Raw genomic sequence first — 21,307 nt, forward strand, 5'->3', positions numbered from 1 at the left:
AGTAATTCAGTATATACAAGTAAAAACACAAAAATACAAAGTCACAAGCTTCTAGTAATAAATCTGAGAAAACCAGTTACTTTGATTTAAATGTAGAATTTTTCAGTTATCAGTTGCTTTTAATCCAACACAACTCAGATAAGTAAAAAGCAAAGGTGTCATAGAAGTGTCTGAAATCTTAATTCTTACAGGTATGTGCTATAGTCACGGTGGCCGAGAGGTTAAGGCGTTGGACTCGAAATCCAATGGGGTTTCCCCGCACAGGTTCGAACCCTGTTCGTGACGATAAAGCTTTACTGAACTCCCCGGAGGAACCTACCTGAAAGATTAATGAAGTTCTATTAATATACTTTAAGGTGTGGTTTGCTTGTAATTGACAAGTCTTTGCCTTATGAATGTCCTACATTCTTGGTTTCTTACTCAGAGCCACGCCTCCTTCAGCCGCAGGCTCTAAAACAGCAGATTACGAAGGAGTGGTTAATGTCCATTTATATACAGTCCCTCTGTGCAGAACTTAAAGTGACGTGTGGAGGAGTTTGACCGGCCTGCACAGACCCTTACCACAACTCGATCCAGCACTTCAGTGGTAAATCAGTTGTAAACATTCATTTTCTTAGTAAGTGTTGAGAGGCATGGATACAAACCATGTCTGTCACACTAGATGAGTGAAGTGTATCTTTAAATAACAATAGAGCCAATAACAGTTTGAAGTTTTCCAAAGGTCAACAAGCAGGTGCTCTGTAACATACAAAAACGTGATTCCTTACCAGCTTCACACCCATGAAAACTATCATTTCTGTTCACAGACAGTGTGCACTGGAAACCATGTGTGTGCTGCTCTTGTAGCTTGTTTTCCAGTGTTTGGGGACAGGTGGCCCAGAGTCACTTTTGGCAGCAGGTCTTGACTTTCTGATCAGTAATCTGCTCACTGTCTGCTCTGGCTGGAGGACACAAACCTGTGGAGTGTTGACCATATTGCATCTTATTAGGTTTCACTTTCTGAGGAAGAACAACATCTGTTTGAAGCGTTAGGTTCCCATGAGAGCAACGTTTCTGAGCCGGTGGACTTCTTTTATCCACCACTGGTTGTCTTACCAGCTGAAATTATCAGACTAGTCCCATGAGTAGGCACTGTTAATAGATATTTCAGAGGTGCTGAGGTATGAATAATTAGATTAGCATCCTTTATACTACATTAAAGGGAAAACATGTTGCAATTGCAGCAGCTTAGACAGTTCATAATGCTGTATGATACGTTATAAGGTAGAGAAGATTAAAAAAAAACCCTATAATCATCTACCCCACTATTATCAGCATGCTAACAGGCTCATGATGATGCTGACATACTATAATAATCTGCATGTTCATCATCATAATTATTCACTCATGATGATATAATCATGTCAAAAAGAACATTTTCACAGGACTCCGTGTACTCTTGTGAAAAAATAAGCACACTCTGTTTGTTTTTGTTATGATTTCATCAGTCTTTCATATCATTAAGCAGGAATTTTGGACAATTTATGCAGAAGTCTATTAATGTCCAGAGACAACATTTCAATCAGGTTGAAATGAGGCTGTGGACTTTGGGCTACTGCAACTCAATGATTGTTTTCTTCTTTAAACATCCTGTAAATTTGGTATTATTAGCCTTCTGCATAACCCAATTTAAGCCAAGCTTTAGCTGACAGACTGATAGCCTCACATTTGACCTTTAGAATGGTCTTCATACATTTGATTAGCGACATCTGGGTGATTCATACCGTCTAAATTCCTTTGAAAGCACCAGGGGTGTAAAGGACTGCGTATAGTCCTGGGAAATTTTAGTTTTTACACAACTGTATGTACAAATTTCCTGGTAGTGTAACATTTACGAGTCAGAAGACCCTAAAGTGTGTGAACCAAAAACACCTAGTGCTTGCTTACCTTTTCTGCCTGAGATCATAAAATGCGATCATTTCACTGTAGCACGGATTCTCACTACTGAAATCAGAACAGTTCATCTTAAAATAAAGAAACTAATTAAGAACTTACTCAGTATGACGAAATTACCTCATACTGTTAAATTAAAATCAATTTGTGATCAGTTTCTAATTGTCACATCCATGTGAAAATGAACAAATCTACCAAAATCATGAAATCAAAAGAATATTTTAAACAAGCATGTGACTTGTCTTGTGATCATTTTTAGATTTAATTCAAATTAGACGAGCTGGGATGCTTGATGTTTTACCATCATTTTTTAAAATTATTATAGTACTATATTTTGTAAAATCTTTAAACTAAAAACAATATTAATAATGGCAAAAGCAAGCGGGGGAAGGATCAAGAAATTAGACAACCAGTCACTTTTTGTGCTGAGGAATCAGCTTTGAGATGTTTTCTTAAAGCTAAACATGGGCTACTGTGTGATCCAGTTTGTAGTTACAGGGAATTATCTGTTATTAAGAATGTTGTTAGCAGTGGTACAAAAGTTATACTAACTGCAATTCTCCTTATGCTGCAACATTGTAGTATCATGGCAGCTGGCAAAGGCAAGATGACTGACATTGATTGCCGCATAAACAAGCCAACTGATAGATATATGTATTTATATCCATCCAAAACAAGGCATTTGGCTTGAGGCAGTTTTCAAATCAGCAGGCCATGAATATCAAATCATTCAAAATTACGCAGAACAGAGCGACTGGCGGACATCTGGTCGACTGGTGCTTGTGCTCTGCTGCCTGCTTGTTAGCATATCAGAGAGAGAGAGAGAGAGAGAAATGCATCTTTCAGCCAGAGACAGAAAATAGCACGTAGCATATGTTTCCAAAGAAGAACAGATCATTTAAACAGAGATTATTGTTTTATTTGAACATTTCAGAAAAGTGCCTTCAGTTTACATAACCTCCAGAAGAACACATGCATGAGCCAGTTTTAGACAGAGCTCCTCTTTGTTTTTAACTGATGAAGTTGAAAACAAACCACCCCAACCGCTCCACTCTGAGCCACCGCCACTGTTATCCAACCTTGTTTATGAGTCCCCTGTGCTGTGAGAATACGTAACACACACTGCAGGAGGAAGGGAAGGTTTGCTACAGAATTTTTTCAACTGGAAAGATCGCCCTGAACCATCTTCCATCCTCTGAATTTATTTCAAGACGATGTGAAATTGTCACTTTCTACGTAAGTGAAGCAAGGACAATTGCGCTCATTGTCGACATGCTGCCTTGCTTGCCGTCGGCTGGTTGCCTGCATGTTTTCAGAGGAATGCATTATCCTCAAGAGGCCTGTCTCTTTGAGAATCGGAGCTCATTTACCATCCCCTGTATTCATCAAAAGATGAAGCTAAAACTCAAAATGGAAGAAAATTTTATATAAACAAGCAAATATTATGCACTTTGTACATAAATTAAGAAAAAGGCAGATACAGATAAAGAATTAAAATCTTCTAAAATGTTCCAATTATATCAAAGAATATAGTTTTGTATTTTTTGAAGATCCTTCGATTTATGCAGCAAAGTATATAAATCCAGTTTTTCCATGTTCAACATGAATAAGAGATACAGCTATTGCTAAAATGCCCTATGAACTGGCATTGTAAGTACTGTGTTTATATTTAATCATATGGTATAAAAATCAGAAATTGTAATACAATGTGATAAACAGACTCAAGAGGCTTCTGATAGATCAGTGGTCTACCTAAAGCTGAAAATCTTTAAGCGTTTCAGTAATATTACTGAGTAGACATAATGCAGCTGTTGTGGTACTGTGACATGCTCTACTAATATACATTTGTAATTTACATCAAAAAGTAACTTTCTGTCGCAATATCCCATCAATAGCTTAGTTTAGCCTTAGCTTCTCATATGCAGCCCTACATTTCAGGTTGACAAGAACAATTGCATCAAAAGGTCATCTAGGTAGCCATTCTTCAGTTTACTGTTAAATTATATGATCAGTATTAGCTGATAGATTTATTTTTGCAGTTTTTGCAGTGAAGTTTTAACTGACTTTTAAATCCTGATTTTTTATTTTATTTTCTCTTTTTTGTTTCTTTTAAGCTCGACAAACTAATGTTTAGGAGAAAAAAAATTACACATTATTCCTCTCACAGTGTTGGCTGACTTTAGGAAATGTTATGCATTTTTTTTTTTTTATTAATTACTTTTTTCTTTTCTAAAAGTAAATATAGCTCATCCATGATGGCTGAAAAGCCAAGGTTCAAACTCTATTTGTGACCTTATAAACATTATCCAATAATGACAACGACATGAACAAACACTGAATCTCAACAGGCACAAGTCAAGATAGCAAACCACATAAAGCAGAAAACCGTTTTGTCTCCTGAGCTGACATACGAATGGTTTCCCCGTTGGGAAACCACCGATGTGGAAACAATTTTTCATTTTGATTATCGGGTTCTCTTTTTCTGCTCCTTCTGGCAAGCATCTCCACAAGTCTGACACTGATGCTATTCAGATCATTTCCAAGAAGCTCAGAATTGATTATAAATGGATCAAATGACAAATGCGGGGTGTTAAAAAATATTGTTTTGCATGCAAAATAAATATACATTTTCCTGGCACTGTAAGAACTCCACCATGTAACGACACAGTCAGCTACTGCACACAATGCACAGCTCATTGAGCTGGCTATCTGTACAGGGGCTGGCTTATGATGTGGATAGAATGATGGTGGTTAAAATCAGCCTAATTCCCCCGTTATTACTTCTCTTTTCAGAGAAAAGATGAGAAGTACAATTTAAGACCTGACCCAACATAAAAAGGCATTAGGTTTGTTTGCAGCGAGACATGAATGTAATAAAAAGCTCAACGTGTCATTAAAATGTCTACATCGATCAATATCTGTCAGGCTTACATCTACCAGAACTGCAGGTTTACACAGGGACCAGCCAGAGTCTGTCATGATTACAGGAACAGTTGCTGACACGAGCCTGAAATATTAATTCATTATATTGATATTAAACAAATCTTACTATAGTGTTGAGATTTTTCAGCCCATTATTTTACAGTATGGGTTTAGTTTAGCTTTTAAAAATACACATTAAATCCATATCAGTAACACTTGGTAGCCATCAGATTCCTTACTATGAATAATTACTCTTTACATTTTTAACTTATTATTTTAGGGTTCATTTTACATAGAAATAGGGGAAAGATGGGAGTGTCTTTTACTCTGGATAATCCGTTATTTAGATGTGCTTTACCTTTCTTTTTTTTCTTCCAAATACATATATTACAAATGCCAAAAACAGAACATGATTCAATGCCATTGCCATCTTTAAAGTCATACATCTCAGACAGTGACATAAATCCCCTGAAATAATTAAAGCTAAACAATTTACATTGTACATACGAGTTAAAAAAAAAAAGTGAAAATTTTTATGGTAATTTGGGTAAACTAACCCATTGGCAAATCTTATTTTATCAGAATTTCACAGCTCATAGAAAGAATAATATCTGTGCATTTCTGCATCTCTGGGCACATAAACAGGACCAAAGTTAACATCCATGAAAGGTTAGAATAAGAGATCTTTTTGAAATCAGACAAAGATGATATCTGACTTCAAAGCAGTTTAAAAATTCCTGAAAGGCTGTCTTAAAGCACAAGCAGTAATTAGCCATCACTTCATTTAATGGGGGAATGTTAAAACAGTGATTAGCCTGTCTTTGTTGACTTGATTAATTCATTCACTGGCGTGAAAGCAAGCAGCTGCAAGTCTGCTAATCAGTGGCAACAATCATCACAACACTGCAATCTTAATGACTATCTGAGTGAGGAAAAGATATTATTCAGCAAAGAACTATCGATCATCATTTTGTTTTAGACAAAATCATATCATATCTGAATATATTTTTTAATTTAAATGTGTAAAATTGTGACTAAATACATTTTCCATGTGCCAGTAACATGTCTAAGTGTTGTGCCAAGAATGACTTCGTTGCTCTTTATATATCACGTGCTCTGACATCGATGGGTATTCAAACCTCACAAGCTAATCAACACTGAACTGAGTGAAACAAATAAAAATGAAAGGATTAGAAAAAAATCAGGATGACTCATACTGCAACTAATGAAGCGACTGGAGCATCAAATTCATGTACGCTGATTCCTCAGAATTACTCGAAAGGCTTCAAAGGATTAAAGGACAGATGTCTTATGGTTTTAAAGAGATATCATGTGTTGATGCCATGTAAAACAAAGGACGTCCTTTGTTTTACATGGCATCATCGTTTTGCAGATGAGGTTTTCACATAAACTATTGTTCACTATGTAAAAAGCAACATAAAATACCTTTTTATAAACAGTTCTTTTGTCTCTCCTTCTTCGCTTTGACTTACATAACGATGTTGTGACACTATGTCAATGAAAATAATGTTCATACCTACGTCCAAATCTTTAAAATTATTTCTACAAAACCGATCAGGCAGAATTTTGTCCCCAGGTAAGTGACATTAACTTAATATTCAAATCATTCTTCAGTATGGCAACTTTGTTTTGTTGTGCATAAGTTATATTTTCCTATTTTTTTGTAGCACAAAAAGATAGAAATACATACATGCAAAAATGTAGCCACTGTGACATTACCCACTGGATTGCTGACTAGTGTTTGAAAAAGCTAAAGCCTCAGCTTTTACATCATAACATTTTGGGGCCAGAGGGGGCCATATTTAGATGAGAGGGGGGGATGTGGAAGGTTTTCTTACTCTTTGGGAAACTTGCACAGACATGTGCGTCTCTTACACTCTTACAATGACTCTAACAACAAGTGAGCCAAATATTTGCATATAACATGCCTCAAAGGGCTCAACAAAAACACAGTCAGGAGGTCCACTTCAGTGACAGGAATTAGTAGACATGAAGCCTAGCAGATAGCTTAATGCCCGCCTTTCACTCAGCATGGCCAAGAACACACACAATACAATACAATACAAATAAAAAACAGTGATCCACTGACCAATTGTGCCAAATGGGCAGATTATTAAAAACAGTTTTTTTGTACTAGTCTGAAAAAGTGCTTATATCTGCTCAAAAGGGCTGGCCTTTTTAACATGGCAGTTTATGGTGACTGACTCACTTTTCTAGTTAGTCTCTAGTGGCCATTTGAGGAACTACAGTTTTTGAAACTTCAAAGGTTATAGTTGGAAATCATTTTAATTGCCTTAAATTTATGTGAGCAAAGTCCCGATACTGTGTGAGTTGGTTCACTATCACGGCTTGGAAAAACAAGTGAATCAATTAGATTTCCTAACAATTAACTTAATGTTCAAGAAATTGATCAACTTCTCACTGCCCATAATAATATTATTATTTTACATCTTTGGTTTGGTCTTGTTCAGCACAATACTTTTTTAAATAAGACAGCTTTAGATTTTTTTAAAATCTAGTACAAATTCAGCATATTTCAAATCTGCCCACATATATAGAGGCTAAAATACACTTGATTTAGGACATTTACACAACTTTTGCTCATTTAACTTCTATGCTCCAACAGGTCACTGAAATTACACTTAGTAAAAAGAGATTGTGGGCTTTCTAAATACAAGTTTTCCACAGCAGGTAAACCTCAGCCTTAAATAATAAAAATTATAAATGGCTGAAATGTTAGAAGACTGAAGTCAACATTGGCCTGTGCGCTGACAAGGATATTGACAGAGTGCATGTGCATAAAATGACCAAAACCATCAAAGCCTCTCATTTTTTAACTCTTCTAACTTATCTGTGGCTCTCACTATAACCCCTCATGTTTTCTTTGTTTGTGATTCAACTAAATCATGTCACAAATGCATGATATCATTTTAGAAATCATTTATTGCAAAATGATTACACGTCTTTACTGAAACACATTTAGTGCCAAGTATTTATTGCAGTTGAACACTAGTGTGTATGTAAAAATAATCAACATATATTACTGTAATGACTGTCATACTGTGCAGTGTGCTTACTACAGCAACTACAGACATAAGCTCAATAAGCTTTATTAAGCTACTCTACATTAGGATTTGGATGTGGGCACGACTTTTAAGTATGTTCTCAGATAATATTAAAAATGAAAAAAGGTAAAATATTGATATGCTTATCATTTAACACTACTGCTTTATAAAAGTGAAAGTATATCTCCTAAAATCCCGACTGTTCTTCAAAGAGCTCAGCGTTTGGATTCACAGCACTGTTAACAGCTGGCACAACAAATCCAAAGTGATTTCTGTTGCCTCTGTAGTTCTGTCACACACACACAATCCTTGTTTCATCTCGATAGTTCGGTTTACGAGTGCTGTATGTGCGTTATTACAACCAGTAAAGACAGTGACCTCGCAGTCCCTGGTGTCATCTGTTAAGCCAAAGCAATCAAGCTCCGCCTCATGAGATGCCCTCATTAGCTTAAACATTTCATAGCTGAATCTTGGGTTAGCAGCCTCTTCTCCTATAATCCCATTAACTTCATCAAGCTCAGGCCTTACTGTTGGAGGAAATGGCTGCCAAATTGTGTGCATCTGGAACATCCTTACAGTCCACATAAGGATTTCTGAAATTCACATCAGGGCAAAGCTGTTTTAAAGCCATTTAGCAGATTTATGGAAATCCCATTAAAGTGTAACTGACTGAAGTCAGTGCTGTAGAAACTGGAAGATACAATGTTGTGACAAAAATTGACTCGGCTCATTTTTAAAAACGACGTCCTATGAATAAATTGTGGAAGCACAACTGCAAAAACAAGAGAGAGTTTGAAAAGACAGATGCCTGATGACCTGACTCCTTGTGGACATTGATGAAAACGAGTTAACAACTTCATGAAATACATTTGGATAAAAAAAATAAAACAGCACAATGCATCCTGGTTGCTGTAATGCAGAGTGACAGCAGGTAATAGGTGCTTTGCATATTGTCTTCCCTAACGGGAAATTCTCACTTACCTGCAAGGTCATTTTCACACATGACTGCTTCATAGATTTAAAGGGCATTTTAAGGCAGCCATTTAGAAATCATACTAAATATTTGTTTTTGATATCTAGAATAAATTTGTATTTTCACTGAAAAATGCAAAGCAGCAAAGAAAAACAGCTTGTTGGGGATGTGGGATGTTGCAATGAAAACAGCAGCAGCAGATCTTTAACAGATCTTTCTCAGAGCTGTGTCTTTTATGACATTCACTTTGAATTAACTCCATATGATGCCCAAACAATTAGCTAAATGAATACAGATCAGGATTTAATAAGAAGTTCATTATGTGATGTATTGGATTTGTTAGTTTGGGGTTGGGCTTTTTTGGCTGGGAAGATTAAATATGAGGCTGCATCTGCATCAACACTGTAACCGCGATAAAGCCAGTGCACCCATGTTTAGCAGTTGTAATACTTACAGTGTTTGCCACCTTACTTTGAGGAGAATGAATGCTAATGTAAGCAAAGCTGAAGCTGATGGGTATGTCATCTCCATGAGGGACCATGACGGTACAGCGTGCACCGAAATCATCTATCCTGTGTTTTAAACTATTTCAGTTTAAAATATATTTTTTAAAACATGCCAGATAGTGATGGGCGTATGGCAAATAACCATGGCTATAAATCTGATGAAGGAAAAGCTTAAAAAGCTTAAACTTGTGACAGACACACATCCTGCTGGCATAGCTTAAAGGATGTGTAAGTAAGCATACATAAGTATGAGAAGAATGGTGTTACACTGTGAAAAATTCTTACAAACAACATGACACATAAATATAAATGCAACATCCATTAGCTATGTAAATGTAACAGTAAGGTGTGTTATTTCTATAGCGCCAAATCACAATAACAGTGCTTTATATATTTTAAGCAAAAAACCCAACAATAATACAGAGAAAACTCCAACAATCAGATGATCCCACTAAAAGCAAGCGCTCGGCGACAGCAGGAAAGAAAAACTCCCTTTCAACAGGATGAAACCTGAGGCAGAACCAGGCTCAGGGAGAGACAGCCAACTGCCACGACTGGCTGGGAGAGAGGGGAGGAAGAGGGCAAAGGGCAAAGACACAGAGGCGCAGAGATTAATACTAACCAATGATTAAATCCAGAGTGATGTTTAAACACACAGTGAGTGAAAGAAGGTAAGTGAAATAGAAACAGTGCATCATGGTAAAGCCCCCAAGCAACCTAGACCTATTGCAATGTAACTAAGGGAGGTTCAGGTCCATCTGATCTAATCCTAACTATATGCTTTATCAAAAAGAAAAGTTTTAAACCTAATCTTAAAAGCTGATAAGATGATCTGTCTCCTTAATCCAAACTGAGAGCTAGTGCCACAGAAGAGGGGCCTGAAAGCTGAAGGCTCTACCACCCATTCTACTTTTTTCTAAATATCTTAGGTACCACAACCAAGCCAGCGGTTTAAGGAAATAGGCACCAAATACATGACATTGTTTCATACAGTGCCAACAGCAGTGGGAAACAGTAACAACAATGTTAGTTGCTTAACCCACAATCAGCAACAGTTTCTGTAATAATTTTAAATATTTTTTGCAAGAAAAAAGTTCAATATGGCTTCTAAATACAAATATTCTCAATTTTTTCCTTCTACAACTATTAAAAACTTAACATTTTGTGCACTGAATAGAAAAGTGATACAAAAAGTGTATCAAGGATGAGACCCACATAGGAAATATCCTGTACGTGTTAGAAAAAGCTTTTGGGAAATTTTGTTTTCATGCATTTTTGGCAGAAACGTGTTTAAAAGCCGACAATCAAATGTAACAAAAAAAGGAATCTATCACGATAACCGCCGACCACAACAATGTGCCAGGAGAGCCAGCTCAATAAAACTCAGTGCCCAATATGGCCCGCCATGAAATGATCGACGGTGTAATGAAGAAGCTAATGAGGGGGATCAAGATCGCTGCAGAGCCAATAAATCAACACAACTGTGCCTACAATGATACAGGAGCAATCAGTAATGCTGGTCAGTGCGCAGGGAGCAGAGGAAGGATGGGGGCTGGGGGACGGAAAGGGGAGGCGACATGGGGGTTGACACTTTAATGCAAGTCAATGTCTAGAATATCCTGGTTTTATTTGTCTTTTAGAAAAGTATAGCTTCAGTGTGAAGTCAGCACCTAATGAGGAAATCATTCAGTAAAATCTTCTGCCTAAATATATATAGATATGATAATCACTACAATTACATTTTTGATGGCACTTTTCCAGGTAAAGACTGTCCTTGGATCCTGTCTGAAAAATCAATACGGCTCTGCTCTGATCAGCACACTGTGAGGAAGATTCCCAAGCGTAAGCAAGTTGAAGCAGAAGGTCAATCAACACTTGAGTTCAGACGCATCTGTAGGGAGGCACTTGAACAGCACCTTTTTGAAATCATTTAAAAATCATTAGTCCTCATGCTGAGATCAGAGGATGGCCCTCCTCTGTTTCAGTCAATACTGATCAATTATTAATTGCAAATATTTACAGAGTGAGAATGAAAAAACTCTTTTCTTACTCACAACAAATCAACCAAGGTTGGCATGTTTCTGTAGTTACAGTAGCTAACACATAGCAGAGCCGCTGGTCAAACAATAGCCACAAGGGTGACTAGGAAACTATTTTCACCCCAAAATCAATACACATTGGGCAATGTAGTGCAGTGATTCTCAGACTAGGGGTCTTGACCTTTCTACAGAGATAACTAGAGAGGTCAGCAGCTCATTTTGGGAGGAGGGAATACAAAACAACTATATGTATATATAAGAAACATAAAATCTCAAGCCTGAATTCATTCACAATAAAAAAAATAGTGAAAAGGTTTCACCAAAAATCATTAAGGGCAATAAATGCCACCAGCAGCCATTAAAAAGGCAATCACATGACCGCAACTCTTTGCATTTAGGTATGTAGACACGGTCAAGATAATCTGCTAATATTCAAACTGAGACTCGAAACGGTGACCAAAGGTGATTTAAGTGACTTTGAATGTGCTCTTATCTGATTATTTCAGAAACTGCTTATCTGCTGGGATTTTCCCACGCAACCATCTATAGGGTTTACAAAGAAAGAGTTGAAAAAGAGAAAATGTCCAGTGAGCGGCATGTTACTAGGTTTCTAGGTGAAAATGCTTTGTTGATATGTGGGGTCAAAGGAGAATGGGCAGAGTGCTTCGAGCTGCTTTGAGCTGATAGGAAGGCAACGGTAACTCAAATAAACTCATTATGACCAAGTTGTGCTTGAAGCACCAAGTCCGTCCCTTCTTGACCACAGTGTGTACTCAAATGGCTTCCGCAGTCACCAGATCAGACAGTGAGCGCGAGGGTCCATGTGGGTACCTGCAACTGCAGAGTATTTACATTACAATGTGTCTACTACAGTAAGCATGTACCCTGAGCAGTGGACATCAAGCAGACCTGTATAACAGGAATGACTATTCATCTGTGGGACCTCCAGCTGTCTTTACTCACAAAATCAAGCGATAAAGGATAAAACCTGCATTACTTTTAATGCGCAGAAGAAGAAAAATGTGTTTGTAAAAAGAGTTAAGATTGTTCAAAACTCTATTGCAAAACAGTCCTCCCTTGTTTTATCACCTCAGTAAAGACAATGGATGAGTTTATGGGCTCCGTCACTAATTATAATTCATACTAGATACAACACTAGCTTAACTTTGCACATCAGTAAATAATTCCTTTGGATTTGCATACAGAGCTGCTCCACACTCAATATGTTTGGTTCTAAAAAGCTAAGAGGCTTGAGGCTTCATGACCGCACTAATAGCTGGAGATGTCCCTGCTTATAAACTATTAATGGAAATGTAACTTATGAGAAGCTGTGTAAATGTTTACACTTATTAGACTTCAAATATTGGATTTTATGCTATTTTATATTAACTGTCAGTTGTTAAAGTTTTTATAGTTTCATTTTTAAAGTTCTTTTTTGTTTTTGTTTGCAATTCAGTTGAGTTCCAATTAGTTTCAAGTGGTTTTTTCTCAGTTTAGTTTTTATTGTTTAAAAATGTTTAGTTTTAGTTTAGTTTGTATTCATGTCAGCGTTAGTTTTAGTCCTCTGACATGGAGGACGTGCTGGAGGCAATATTTAGGAAAAATCAGTACATGTATTAAATAAAAACAAAGACCTTCTTTAAAGCATTTGACTCGCAGTCTTACACATCCAGAGTCTCAATAAACATGCTCATCAAAGCCTCAGGCAGGTTATGATAACATTTTTTTTAATAATCTAACACTTACCAAAAGTAAGGATATTTCCTTTATGTTTTCAGTTTAGTTATTTTTTATCAAACTCCTGTTTTTACTTTTATTTCAGTTCACTAACATCCCTTTTCACATCAAGTTTTGACAGTTTAGTTTTTCATTATGATGAATTGCTACCACTATAACCCTATATATTTGACAGAAAATCTGGGAATGCATAATATCCCCCCTTTAAATAATTACTTTGAATGCATGACCAAACGGGTACGTGTACACTGACGTATTAAGGCAGGGAAATAGTACTTTTTTGAGCAAAGACTAGATGCTGACTAAAGAAGACAACCTTCAGCTCTGTGTGAGTTTTTGCAGTGTGCACAGCCTTTGTGCCAACACAACTGAGAGTGGACCTGACCAACATTAAATATTCATAACAAAATAGGCAAAATCATATGCAAGGCAGGATTTAGTATAGGCTAAGTACTGCATATACAGTGTTAAGCCTACTACTGTGAATAGACCTTCATGCATAATAATGCCAGTAAAGCCTAATGGTGGAGAGGCATTCTGGTGCCTGCAGACGCACCATGGAGAGCCAGGTGCCCGGGGGGGGATTGGCAGAGTCGAGCTCACTCGACGCACATGCACTTGCCCGTTGGGGATTTCCCTCCACCCGTGCACTTAGAGATAGCCGAGCTGATATACCCCTATAATGCTGTTAAATAGATGAACATCCCTGGTGGCAGACCCTGATGCCATGCCCAGTTGCCCTCCATTCAAGAGCAAAAGCAAACACACACTCGGTCTGAAAACATGCAGAGGTTGCCAACTGAAAATAATGAGCAGATATCAGTATTTGCAGAAATAACATATTATATCTGATCAAGAGTTCAATTAAATGATCCAGACCATGTGTGGAAGAAATATTTAATTCAATACATTTAAATGACAATAGAGTCTGTCTTTGCTGAGCGCTGCAGGCAGCTTGTATTGTGTCCCATGTTTGATTTGGGACCCAACCAGTGTATTTACATAATCTGAATTAAATGTAAATCAAGCCGTTTCATCTGCCTGCATCAGTCTCCCTGGATTTGAGGGGTTAAAGCGTGTGCTCAAAAACAGCACCTCTCAGCATGGGGGGGTGATCCTCATTGTTGAGAAATCTGGAGTTAAAGGCCTCGAGCCTCTTCATTTCAGCTTCCTCTGCGTTTTTAAAAATCTACCCCAGATGCCCCCTTGAAGGAAAAGGGGCATCCAGTTTGTATTTGTGATACAATTCACGTAAATGAGGCAGTTTGGCCTTAATCCTTGCCTAATTAAGTGCCAGTCTGCTGAGGCAGACTGCTAAGGGCCAAAGCGCAATACCTGTCGAATTATGGGAACAGCTGGAGCAGCCTGCCTGTCAGCAGATCAGCACCACATTATTATCCTGCTCATTTATCGAGAGCCTAAAACAGGGAGACTCTCAACTCCAGTTGGCCGTCTTTATTTCTGTTGCTATTCTTTCCCAATTAGGCTAATAATTTCCTGGAATCTGATGATGGGAAAACAAGAAAATGTGTGGATTATTCACCAAAAAAGCTGTAAGGCTAACTGTCTGTAAGCTTTTCTTCCCGCTGCAGTAGCCAGAAAATGGCGATACCTCTGAAATGTTCTGCATTAATTAAAGAAAAACCTCATCAAATTAGCATTAAAATAATTATGGAATGAATAATGAATAATACCGAGCTGTTTGCCAAGGGGAATTTAATTAAACAATCAAAATTCTGTGTGTGGTGAAACAGTTCACGGTGATGCTCTGCTTTTCTCCAATGCTTTGATTTACTGTCGAATATGCAGGAGGTGCTCTAAGATTATTCACTTCCAGCTTCGTAAAAATATACTGTAGCATCCAAGAAAAGTGTTATAAGCCAGTGCTGTGACCTACATAGTAGAATTTACAATTCTCCCTCTGTGATCAGCAGCTAATCAAGGCTGCCCTAGTTAGGCAGGCAGAGTGTTGGCGGGCAAAATTCTGCAAACGTCTTCTTTACATGAAAAAAACCTTAATCATATAAAGCAAAAAGTCTGTTGTTCACCACGTGTGTTATAAAAAAATAAATAAAAAAAAACACCAGTTAAATTGAACATGTGTTTATTTTAATGTGGGGGTTAATCTAACTTAATTTAGAAAACAGTGCTGCTCTTCAGCGATTCCTTTTGACAATAATTCATGTATGTTTTACCATTAGTGGTAGTGGTACATACCTTAAGTAAGTCTCTTCTATTGGGTTTGGATGTAACGCCACCTGCTGGCCACTTTGAGCTGGTGCTGGTGGATTAATAAGTCTCATCGTAGCCAGTGTAATGGAGCAGTGAGGTATGTAATTAAAACCTCTAGTTCAACTGCATTTTACAGTAACTTTCTAATAGTTCAACGACTTTTGTGTTTGCATGTAGTTTAAGCAATTTTTTAACTTTTTAGTAACTTTGTTTTGTTCGCCAATGTGCTTTGATTGTATAAATTTCTTGTGTTTGCTATTTATTCCTGCTGTCTTACTATTTATATTTTACTCCTGCACCCATAACTTCGTTGTACATGTAAAATTACAATAAAGGGATATTCTATTCTTTTTTCCTGCCTACTGAAACTGCACACAATTCTTGGCCATTGCTATTTAAATTTAACTGAACCCTGCAAAAATGTTTCATTCCTCTGAATTTTATCCCTCTTAAAAATCTCAAGTTGATTGTTTTTAATTAGGGCCTCAATCTTTGAGGAGCTGAAAATCGCCACAAAGATCATCAGCTCATCCAGACTGTTTGGGTGCCATTTAGTTTCAAGTATTGATTGATGGTATTTAACGTTTAGCATATTCAAGGAGCTAACTGAGCAATCCTGCTTTGTGTAGCTCGTCCATCTACACCAGAGACGTGCCTGCAGTTTTCCAGGGATAAATATAGATCAGATATGTTGTTGTGTAAACAGGCTGATACATTTTACAGTGAACTGAGTGTGGGACTGTTCTGGAGTACTGAGTATCTGTACAAGTAATACGTGTTCTGGGAAATGTTAGATGGACTCATGAGCATATTTGTTATTTATTTTGATGGGATTTGTTTGTTTTTTATTAAAAGTTGACTTGAAAAGTTGGGTGGAACACCGGTGCAGTAGTTAACACAATGCCTCACCGCAAGAAGGTCCTAGGTTTGAATCCACTCTGGGTCATTTCTGTGTGGAGTTTGCATGTTCTCTCTGGGTTCTTCCCACACTCCAAAGACATGCATTGGTTTAGTTTATTGCTTATTGTAAATTGGCCATATGTATGAATATTGTCTCAATCCATGCTTTACCCCGGTTACTGTCCCTCCTAAGATAAGTGAAAGAAAATGACAATAGCAGTCAAACTGATACTTTACCAAGGAAAGAAAATGAAAATGAAGCATCACAAGTACAATGTTAATTTACTTCATGGTGTTCAATACCTATACAACTATCAGACTGATAGTTGATCTTTAACTAGTGTTAGATATTAACTGTTTATTCCTCAGATATCTTGGTCCGTATTGACATGATAGCGTCACAAAGTTGCTGCACATTAGTCAGCTGCGCATCTTCTGTTCCACCATATTACATAGGCCTAGGGGTAACCTGAGCAAGTGCAAATGCTATGCAGCCATTTATCGACTTCAGCAGGTATGCCAAAATAACAAACAAAAGATCTCTAAAAGGTCCTTAACCACTTAAGCCCCACGCCCCCGGTGTTCCAGATTGACTGGATTGACCTTCTGTCACCAGGTACTGATGAGCCCGCTGTGGAGAAACATCACTGATGATGTTCAAGAATCCCCAGCTGACTCTGGTAACCTTAATACAGCACAGAAAAAATGTCACAATAATAATTTTATGTTGTGATTATTGATGCATCTATGTCATTATCTTTGAGCTTTTACACTTAACATAATTATAAAAACATGAGTATAAAAGGTGTTAAAACTCTGATGCCATCTTGGAATACTGCACTTTGTTCATGTCATTACAACATTTCTCTCTTTCTAATCATACATCTATATGTTATGTCAACACACATTTAATCTACATTATAAGAGTGCCTTTGTGATAAATGTGTCTTTCATTCTTAAATTAACTGGTTAAATATTTAATCTAACTAAACCCTAAAGACGGAGTCAGAAAACAACAGTCACCTGAAGGGGCTGAAAATTGTAAAGACCCTACAGAACAATCAGTAAATGTGAGTAAATCTGTGATTCTGCGAGTAACACACTGGGTTCAGTTTGGAGGTTGACCTCTCACTCACCAGGATTGACAGCCGTCTGTGCCACAGTTAAACTCATGCAGTGCTAATTTAAAAACTCTCAAATATTTTGGACAATTTATATTTTTCTATCACAAAACATACAAGTCTTCATTGAAGTAAACACACAGAGAAGTAGTGGATTTTTTTTTAATATAATTTTTTTTTTATTTTGATTAGCCACTAACCGCATTGTTTATATTTGTAATTTTTGAAGTATGGAGCACCAAAAAAACTACAAATAAAAGAAAAAAACAATCCAGCTAACAAATTTTGTGCTCTCTACTATCAGAACCTAGGGCTGGCAAAATCGTTAGCCCGACGGCCGGTAGCCCGACTGGAGAAATCGCTAGCCCCGGGACGTCGGGCTAGCAATTTTGCGAGCCCTGGTCAACCCCTCACTTGAATTTTTGATTTTCAGTTTAAGGCAATTAAATTCAATCCAAAAATTCAACCCCAACAATCAAGTGATCCCCTATGAGCTACGGTGGACAGGAAAAACTCCCTTTTAACAGGAAGAAACCTGTGACAGACCAGGCTCAGGGAGGGGCAGTCTTCTGTCATGACTGGTTGGGAGGTGAGGGCAAAATAAAATTGAACATAAATGAGAGCACAGTATAATTATGACAGGTTGGCAGACCGTGGCCGGAAAACATTATTACTATTACTGGAAGAATTACCGGAAGAAATTTAGTAAACGATTCTTTATACGTAGCTCTCAAAAACCCAATCAGCTACGCGGTACCATTTCAGAAATCCTAAGGTGGCCAGGTAAACTACACCGAAACAAGTGCCCATTATGGCAAGACCTAGACCTACTTCACGTGCGAGGTTGGCAACAGCACTCTGTGGTACTTCCTTTTGGATTTCATGCCTCATTTTCAGAGTCTCTTCCTTTAGTTCATTCAACTTCCTTTCAACGTTGTCCAGCCTAGTAATAATCGTTCTGTTTTGCTCCATGATAAACTCTAAACGCTGAGCTATTCTCTCCATTGACTCACTGCTGCAGGGACAAGTGTCAAAAGAAAAGAAATGTTCACTGAATTATTTAAATGTAAAGGTATTACCTTTGTCAAAGATTCCTGCTTTGCAAAAACAACTCGCTGTTACTGTGTTAAAGCACCTCTATTTATGGACTCATGTGGCAGCGATGGTGACGTCGACGTCACGTCACAGTCTCCCCTTTGAGAAGGAGAGACTGTGACGTGGCGGTCGACCGTCACGTCACAGTCTCCCCTTTGAGAAGATCAATTCCGCGCATGCTCCGCGCATTCCGCGCATGCTCAGATCATGCGTATTGAAATGAAGGGATATTTATTTATTTGTTTTAAATACCTTGCTATATAATAAAGGTGACTGCGCACTGAAAGGACGAGGAGAGTTCAAAATAGGGCTATTCGATATAACGATTACGGCAATATTTTTTCATGGTTTTTATGGTCACTGTAGTATTAATTTCGTAAAGTTCTCTCTTTCGCTTATATTTAATATAACCACACTACGGACGGACAAGCGACTGCTTTTAAGCGTTGTCGTTAGCAACAAAGACGGTAAAACCATCGCGTGGCTCCGCCGTCCGCTTGTTTATTTTCCACATGAACGTTTCACAATGAAGCTGAAGATCCTGTTTAGATTTTTCAAAATAAACTGAATCACGCGAAAGAGTATGCAAACTGTTTACGGATGAGAAGCAAAAAAGAGCCATCAGGTGCTAAAAAATAGACCGGGGGCGGCGGCTATATGCTGTGGCAAGAGGGGGGAGGTTACCCTTAAAATGAATATGGACAAAATTTACTACAGTAGCAGAAGAATCCGCTGGAAAAGGCACAAATTAAATGACAGGTTTCACGTCTCACTCCTCTTTGCCTCCGGGGCAAAAAGGAGACGATAACTTTTAATCGGTTATAAGGCGGGTTGAGAAATATAAGACCAGACATGTGTGGTATCCACAGAAATCTCAGAATCTCAGCTAAAATGTCATATAAACCATTTCTACAACCACCAAACACACCAAAAACAAGCCGTGATTAAACGAGCAGTTACGTAAATGCGCAGAAGTCCGCTAAACAAACAAAACAAAAGGAACCAGAAATTCAGACTTCATGTAACCCGTTAGCTTCCAAGGCTATCACTGACTCCACACACCAAGTTTCACCACGATCAGACCAAAATTCACTGAATGAGCCGCAAAAGAAGACCACAAAAACACACAGCGGCGCAAATGCGCTAAGACAGAAATCGGGATTTCCTCCGTTATTTTCGCTGGTAGCCGGTAGCCATGTGATTACCAGTAGTTACCATGCCTACCTAGCCATCAGAGCAGTTTTCCGTCAACAACCTCCATTTTAGACCCACCTACAGACAGGTGACTGGACAGATGCCACATGTAGTAAATTTGGGCCCACGTGGGTTTTGGCATTACAACGTCTGATTTGTTGAAGTGACATGAACGTGGCATCGTTACTGTGAATCTATTGGCTCAAACGATTAAGAAGAGGTGTCAATCACGCAAATTGACCAAAAGAAACCAAAGTTACAGCCCCTCGGAGTTTAAAGGGCCTGAGGGCAATCAAACGCTCTATGCCCACTGCAGAAAAGGGCCATCACCATGTAAATGTGTGGTTAATTCTTCAAAAATATATTTTAAAAAAAGCATTTTTAGGCCTGTTAAAAAATTTATTAATTTCTGCTCTTTAATACCTAAAAAAATCAACTGGCATGATGTCCAATTGTGTGCCAAAATTGGACATTTTTGTACGTCTGGATATTCATGTATTGATAGTGCTGTAATTTTTCACTGTTTCACTTTAGAAACATAAACATAAACATCTTTGCACAGATGATGTTTATATGTTGGTTACTGAATTTCTGGAAGCAAATGTGATCTGAGGTATATTTTTAAAAGGGTTATATGCTAAAAATTTTTAAAAAAATTAGGCGAGGGTAAAATTTACTTACTTTTTCTGTGTTCCAGTCTCAGTAACTTTGACACAGTAATATCTGCTTCAATATTTACATCTCTGATGAAATTTCCCAAGTGTTAGCTTTATTTTGATACCAAGATTGTAAGGACAGAGTTTGTAATTGCAGAGAAATAATCAATTAAATTTGGGCATTACATTTTCGAGCAGGAAGCTCAGAAACCCCCTTGGGGCTTAAGAGGTTAATCTTCCCTGCTCCAAATTAAAAATCAAACAAAAGACAATTTGTTTACCTAAACTCTAAAAATAAGAGAAAACAGGTTTCAACAGAAAAGGTTTCTCACTCCTGAAAGGCTGCTGCAGTGTTCAATATATACAGTGAACTATTTCCAAAGGGTCTCATCTAGCACTCATAACAGCAGACACACACCAGAAAGTGTGGGACTAAGGTTTTCACACAGAAACACTCAAGGCTACCATCAGAAACACTGGCTGTTTGTCGGGTGGTGGAGGTGGTTAAGAGTTGGCTGCCCAACCAATTATCCAATCTGGGAACAGGAATGAGTTTAACCCAGCCACTCAGCAGGCACCATCATTACATTTGAATGAAAAGGGGAAGAGGACTTGCTGTGGAAGTGCTGCAAGTGAAGGATGTTGAAGCTGGACTCTAATCATGCTTCCTGGAGGTTTTATGGCTCAGCACTGATGATGTCAATAAAACCTGCTCAAAGATACTAATTCTTGTGAAAGTACTATCAGCTAAACTCCACACAATAGAGGTGTTAGTGTTCCTAATAAACTGTCATTACTGTGAAAGGGAGATTTTGAAGTTGGGTACAGTTTTCACAGTCATGATTCTGTAAAGTTTAGTCAGTCAGTGGTTGCGAAGTTCTTTCGTTCACTCATAGAGTAAAACGTCTGCTAAC

At 37.8% G+C, this 21,307-nt stretch overlaps 1 non-coding gene across 1 annotated transcript; it reads left to right on the forward strand.

Annotated features, from left to right (window-relative positions):
- Positions 1 to 203: 203 nt before the first annotated feature.
- trnas-cga lies at positions 204 to 285 on the forward strand. The gene has a single exon. It is a non-coding gene; the product is annotated as a tRNA-Ser (tRNA).
- Positions 286 to 21,307: the final 21,022 nt, after the last annotated feature.

The sequence above is a fragment of the Oreochromis aureus genome, linkage group 16, assembly GCF_013358895.1.
Source record: "Oreochromis aureus strain Israel breed Guangdong linkage group 16, ZZ_aureus, whole genome shotgun sequence".
Lineage (NCBI taxonomy): Eukaryota > Metazoa > Chordata > Actinopteri > Cichliformes > Cichlidae > Oreochromis > Oreochromis aureus.